Here is a 7,467-nt window from a genome sequence, read left to right on the forward strand (position 1 = left end):
TGGGGGCTAAGAATATGCATGCATCATACATACTAGGGGGAGTACAACTGGGGGAATCAATGGTGGAGAAGGATCTGGGGGTTCTAGTAGATCACAAGCTTAATAATGGCATGCAATGCCAAGCTGCGGTTTTGAGAGAGATATCATATTTCCCCCCGGTACAAATCATTAGTAATACCTCATCTGGAATATGCAGTTCAGTTTTGGGCACCAATTCACAAAAAGAATATTGGAGAACTGGAGAAAGTACAAAGAAGGGCAACTAAACTGATACAGGGCATGGAGGAGCTCAGCTATGAGGAAAGATTAGAGGAACTGAATTTATTCTCTCCTGAAAAAGGAGATTAAGGGGGGATATGATCTCCATGTATAATACATCAGTGGTTCATATAATGAACTCGGTGTAGAGTTATTCACTTTCAGGTCATTACAGAAGATAAGGGGGCACTTTTTATATCTGAAGTAAAATATTTAACCTTCACATATGGAAAGGTGTCTTCACAGTAAAAGCTGTAAAAATGTGGAATAGACTTCTTCAGGAACTTGTTCTGGCCAACTCAGTAGATTGTTTTAAAATAGAAATGGATGTATTCTTAATGGCACATAATATAAGTGGATACTAACATTTATGGGTAACAACACCAGAGGTACTGTAGTTGACACCTCGGGGATCAGGAAGGTTATGCTTTATTAGGATGTTTTGCCTTCCTCTAGATCAACTGTGGGTATAGGATTGTGTATATGACTTTTTTTATGTGTTTGGTTTTTTATATTGGTTGAACTAGATGAACATGTGTCTTTTTTAACCTAAGTAACTTTACAGTACAGTATGTCTCAAAGCCAGGAAGTCAAAAAGCAATGAAAGCACTTTTTATTGTTAATGCTGTCTGCATTTCTATTAGAAATTTTGTCTCACTTCCTCTCCATGTGACAGTGTTTTCACCAAAACAGAAAGTGAGTACTGCAATGAAAACACAAATCGACCGCAGTGAACTCTATCCAAAATTAAAAAATAGTTTTGACTGAAGTTATAATTTCGACAAGTTGGTAAGAGAACCTCTGTCAAATTTATTGGCCATTCACGTCTTCCTGTTCTGAGGAGACTGATGTTCTAAGTGTTTGAAGAAAGTGGAGTTGGGCCGTGTCCTCTCTGCTAACATAATTCTTAAATTCTTATAAAGATAAGAAAAATATTTCACCTACTGTATGTATGTACTGTCTGTAGAGCAGCCTTTCTGAACCAGGGTTCCTCCAGAAATTTCTAGGGGTTCCTCTAGCAATTAACAATTTCTGGCTCACAAATAAGTAACTGCTGACACCAATGATCTTTTCAATTATCTGTAGGGGAGAAGTCTTCCCACTGATCACCAACTAATCAGACATTCTCCCACTGATCACAAAATGTATTTAATATTCTTATCAATGACCATATATGTATTGGACATAATTCCATTGATCACCAACATACTGCATTAGACATTCTCCCACTGAAATGTATGGACATTATTTCCACTAATCACCAATGTATTGGACATTATCCTTACTGACCACCAAGGTATCAGACTGACCTCTGGTGTATTGGACATTATTGGGTATTCAGAGGTCTTCTCCATTGGCCACCAATGTATTGTACATTATTCCTACTGACCACTGATGTATGGTAAATTATGTATTCACAGGTCTTCTCCATTGGCTACCAATATATTGTACATTATTCCTACTGACCACTGATGTATAGTACATTATGTATTCGGAGGTCTTCTCCATTGACCACCAATGTATTGTACATTATTTACACCGATGACTGATGTATTCAGCATTATGTATCAAGAGGTCTTCTCCACTGACCACCAATGTATCGTACATTATTCTCATTGACCACTGATATATTGGACATTATGTATTAGGAGGTCTTCTCCACTGACCACTCATGTATTATACATTATTCCCACTGACAACTGATATATTCGACTTTCGACATTATGTATCAGGAGGTCTGCTTCACTGACCACCAATGTATTGTACATTATTTCCACTGACTACTGATGTATTGGACATAATGTATGTGGGGGGGGGGAGTCTTCTCCACTGACCACCAATGTAAGTTTATTTGTCTTTATGGACCACCAGGGCAGAATAGACCTTCACCACTTACTACCAGTGTGAGGGAATGCTACAGTTTTCTCTGCTTACATTTGTTTCTGGGCATTATTACAATTATTTCATTACAACCACTAAATATTTGTGTTATATAGAGCACCCCTGGGTGTCAGTTTTACATTCTTTGTCCTTTATTTATTCTTATAGTGCAACCTACTGTTTGCACTAATGTACAGTGAGCTGTAGATATAATGTAACACTCTCCTAGTTAGGTTGCTAATAGATTTAGGTTAATTTTTTTTGGCTCCTCTGTAGCCAGTGGAGTAGGATTTGATTGCTTTTGGCTGTTTTGGGTTCTGCCAGCTGCAGGTTCAACTGCTTCCCCCTGCATTCTAGTATGTCCTGGAATATAATGGGTTGAAAAAGGCAGACCCTGGGCTGAATATTGATTCAGTCTCAGCCAATTCCTGATCAATGAGATGACCAACTGGGGGCTGAGGTGTGCATAAGTAGTCTAGGGCCCAGAACTTTTTCCTGGTGGAGAGAGGTCCAGACTGGTGGGGCAGTCTGCCCTCTTGAGCTACATAGCTGAAGACTGCAGTAGATTCATCAAGGTCCTACCTCAAGGAAAGCTGGGGGGGGGGCCACTTAAAAAGCTGTGATAACAGTTGGGAGAAAGTCTACTGAGGATCTGGCCTGGAGGCTCACGGTACAGGGTCTGGCTGGTACTTCAATAAGGTGGTCATGTAAACAGGGAAACAGTGAGTAGAGGCCTGGGAGAGACAACCTAGAGAGACTGTTGCTGCTTTACCTCTCTTTGAGAGACTGTTCCAAAATTGCCAACTCAGGGCTGCTTCCAGAATGGGATTCTGTAAAGACCATATCCTCTTGCACAAAAGACCTACATTGTAAAGGTTAACTACTACTAGAAAATGTCCTCTGTTAAGGTTTGCACTAGATTTGGAGTATCCCAAGGCTCACCATACCATATCCAAATTCTTCAAGAAATCAATCTTAAAAAGATACTTTTTGCCAGGTTATTGTATAGAGAGACTGAGAATCTGCTGTGTGCCTGGCTGCTGTGCACCTTTTAGGGAACAAAACCTGGAACAAACAGCGAGACAGGTCTGCACTACAGTAGTATTTATTAGCAGGATGTCCTGGAAACCTGAGCATTATTTCAAGGGTTCCTCCATGTTAGAAAAGCTATGAAAGACTGCTTTAAAGGTTCAAAACGCTTGCTTTGGGCTTTTCCATCCTTCTAAACAACATATGTACTTGGTTTTCTCCTGATTAACCACAAAACCCATCCTGCATGCTGCTTTTTCCAGTGCCAGGAAAGCTTGGATTAGTGCATTCTCAGATCTTGCAACATTGTATATACCGTCAGCAAACTCCAGAATCTGCACTTGTTTGTTAAATGTGGAATGTGGGAATGTGGAATGACTTTGTACATATTTTATATTTATGGTCAGGGCTAAAAAAAAAATACATTTTAGGAAACTGCCTTTTTTTTCGCTCCCTATATATTAAATATAACATATAAATATTGTATACTTTAATACCCAGGCAATAGGTGGAGTTTGATCCTCTTTTTCTCTTTTATAGTTGTTGCTACAAAAGGGCCTCATCATAGGAGAAAGGTGCCCTATCAGTCCTCATCAACAAGTTGATCCACCTGGTGATTATAAGAAGTTACTTTTACCACTTTTCCCTCACCCGATTGGCCAGGAAGAGCTTGCTGCAAGCGGAAATCTCCTCCCACAGCAATCCACCAATTGGTGACAGGTAGGGATGAGTGGAGCAATTTTGCTGCAATTTTGTCAAAATTTAGCTTCTGATTTTCCATATTTTTTTGCTAAGGTGAAAAAATATACCTTTTGGGAAACCATCCTTTGCAACGTGTTGGTACTTACAGTTTTCATTGCATATCAGTGCTGATCAGGTGTAAATCCAGCCTAAAGGTGCTTCCATAACTCTCCAAAGCCATTTAAAGTCCACTGAACCCTTTAATCCCCTAGCTGCCAGAGCTGTTTTTGCATACACATTTAAAAAATAATTTTAGGCCTGAAGGTTGCATAAACCCCCAAACATGATATATTTTCCAAAAGCAGACACCCTAGAGAATAAAATAGTGCTTGTTCCAATTTTTATGTCACATCAACACAGTATACAGCATTACCCAATTTTATTGGTAAAATATAAAAGATGAGGCTGCATTGCGTAAATAGATACCTAACATGTCAATCCATAAAATTGTGTGTGCCCGAGAAATGGTGCCATGCTTCAGTACCCTATATTTTCCATAGATGACGCTTTAAAAGAATCAGTTTAGAGTTCACCATAAATAATGGGCATTGAATTATTGCTCTTACTCCAGCATGCATGGCGATATACTATAAAACAAGGAAGAGAGGACGCACCAACCTAGTGCATTACCTGGGAGGTAGCTTCATTAATTCAGAAATAGATGTATATTCACAAACAATTTCAGCAACAAAAGCTTATCAAAGTCCAAAGTGACCTGGTCACCAAGTCAGCTCCCAAATGCGAGAGGACCCTTCAACTGGCTGAGGTGTTTCGAGGGGCGATCCCCTCTTCCTCAGAGCCTCTGGAACTCTGAAGAAGAGATGATCGCCCCTTGAAATGCGTCAGAGAGTTGGAGGGTCCCCTGCGTTTGGGAGGTGACTTGATGACCAGGTCACTATGGACTTTGATATTCCTTTGTTACTGAAGTTGTTTGTGAATATACATCTATTTTTTAATTAATAAAGCTACCTCCCAGGTAATGCACTAGGTTGGTGCGCCCTCTCTTCCTTAACACGTCCATCGGATTGCCAGACAGAGAAGTGTGATTGGTCACTCCAGAGAACACGTCTCCACTGCTCTAGAGTCCAGTGGCGGCATGCTTTACACCACGGCATCCGACGCTTTGCATTGCACTTGGTGATGTAAGGCTTGGATGCAGCTGCTCGGCCATGGAAACCCATTCTATGAAGCTCTCTATGCACTGTTGTTGTGCTAATCTGAAGGCCACACCAAGTTTGGAGGTCTTTAGCTATTGACTCTGCAGACAGTTGGCGACTTCTGCGCACTGTGCACTTCATCATGCGCTGACCTCACTCTGTCTTGTTACGTGGCCTACCACTTGGTGGCTGAGTTGCTGTTGTTCCCAGTTGCTTCCACTTTGTTATAATACCACTAACAGTTGAGTGTGGAATATTTAGTAGCCAGGAAATGTCACGGATGGACTTATTGCACAGGTGGCAACCTATCACGGGACCACGCTTGGAGTCACTGAGCTCCTGAGAGCGACCCGTTCTTTCACCAATGTTTGCAGAAGCAGTCTGCATGCCTAGGGGCTTGATTTTATACACCTGTGGCCATGGAGGGGATTGGAACACCTGAATCCAATAATTTGGAGGGCTGGCCCAATACTTTTGGCAATATAGTGTATGTGAACAGGCACAATAGGAAGCAATGTTTTTTCACGTCATGTGGATTGGATGCAGTTCAATCCACATCCAATCTGCACATATGTGAACCGGCACTAAAGCTGGCCATAGATGAATAAAAATTTGTCCGGTTTAGCAGGGACCAGCTGAATTTTGATCCATCAATGGCTATTCCCGTATGAGAGTCAATCTAATGATCGGCTCCTCTGGAATGGGGCTGTTGGTCTACTTTCATTCTATCAGTGCCTGCAGTCAATCGGCTGCAGCACTGATCAGTGTATTCTGACAGTGAAGGAGACCATGCTTTCAGAGTACAACAGTTGAGCAGATGGGGGAATCCGTTCAATTTTTTTACAAATGGGGGAATCCACTCAATTTTTGTATTTGTTTTTCGCTTGTGCAGATGGGGGAATCTGTTTATTTTTTCTCCACTTGTGTGGATGGGGGAATCCTTTCAATTTTTTTTTGTGTGCGGATGGGGGAATCTCTTTATTTACAGGTGAAACTCGAAAAATTAGAATATTGTGCAAAAGTTCATTTATTTCAGTAATGCAACTTAAAAGGTGAAACTAATATATGAGATAGACTCATTACATGCAAAGCAAGATAGTTCAAGCTGTGATTTGTCATAATTGTGATGATTATGGCTTACAGCTCATGAAAACCCCAAATCCACAATCTCAGAAAATTAGAATATTGTGAAAAGGTGCAATATTCTAGGCTCAAAGTGTCCCACTCTAATCAGCTAATTAAGCCATAACACCTGCAAAGGGTTCCTGAGCCTTTAAATGGTCTCTCAGTCTGGTTCAGTAGGAATCACAATCATGGGAAAGACTGCTTACCTGACAGTTGTGCAGAAAACCATCACTGACACCCTCCATAAGGAGGGAAAGCCTCAAAAGGTAATTGCAAAAGAAGTTGGATGTTTCCAAAGTGCTGTATCAAAGCACAGTAATAGAAAGTTATGTAGAAGGGAAAAGTGTGGAAGAAAAAGGTGCACAAGCAGCAGGGATGACCGCAGCCTGGAGAGGATTGTCAGGAAAAGGCCATTCAAAAGTGTTGGGGACTTTCACAAGGAGTGAACTGAGGCTGGAGTCAGTGCATCAAGAGCCACCACACAGACGGATCCTGGACATGGGCTTCAAATGTCGTATTCCTCTTGTCAAGCCGCTCCTGAACAACAAACAACGTCAGAAGCGTCTTACCTGGGCTAAAGAAAAACAGACCTGGTCTGTTGCTCAGTGGTCCAAAGTCCTCTTTTCTGATGAGAGCAACTTTTGCATCTCATTTGGAAAGCAAGGACCCAGAGTATGGATGAAGAATGGAGAGGCACACACTGCAAGATGCTTGAAGTCCAGTGTGAAGTTTCCACAGTCTGTTGATTTGGGGAGCCATGTCATCTGCTGGTGTTGGTCCACTGTGCTTCATTAAGTCCAGGGTCAATGCAGCCGTCTACCAGGAGGATTTGGAGCACTTCGTGCTTCCTTCCGCAGACGAGCTTTATGGGGATGCTGACTTCATTTTCCAGCAGGACTTGGCACCTGCCCACACTGCCAAAAGCACCAAAACCTGGTTCAATGACTGTGGGATTACTGTGCTTGATTGGCCAGCAAACTCTCCTGACCTGAACCCCATAGAGAATCTATGGGGCATTGCCAAGAGAAAGATGAGAGACATGAGACCGAACAATGCAGAAGAGCTGAAGGCCACTATTGAAGCATCCTGGTCTTCCATAACACCTCAGCAGTGCCACAGGCTGATAGCTTCCATGCCACGCCGCATTGAGGCAGTAATTGCTGCAAAAGGGGCCCAAACCAAGTACTGAGTACATATGCATGCTTATACTTTTCAGAGTTCCGATATTGTTCTATGTACAATCTTTGTTTTATTGATTGCATGTAATATTCTAATT

The sequence above is a fragment of the Staurois parvus genome, unplaced genomic scaffold, assembly GCF_062004578.1.
Source record: "Staurois parvus isolate SC_StPar_1 unplaced genomic scaffold, SC_StPar_1.0 ptg000320l, whole genome shotgun sequence".
NCBI lineage: Eukaryota > Metazoa > Chordata > Amphibia > Anura > Ranidae > Staurois > Staurois parvus.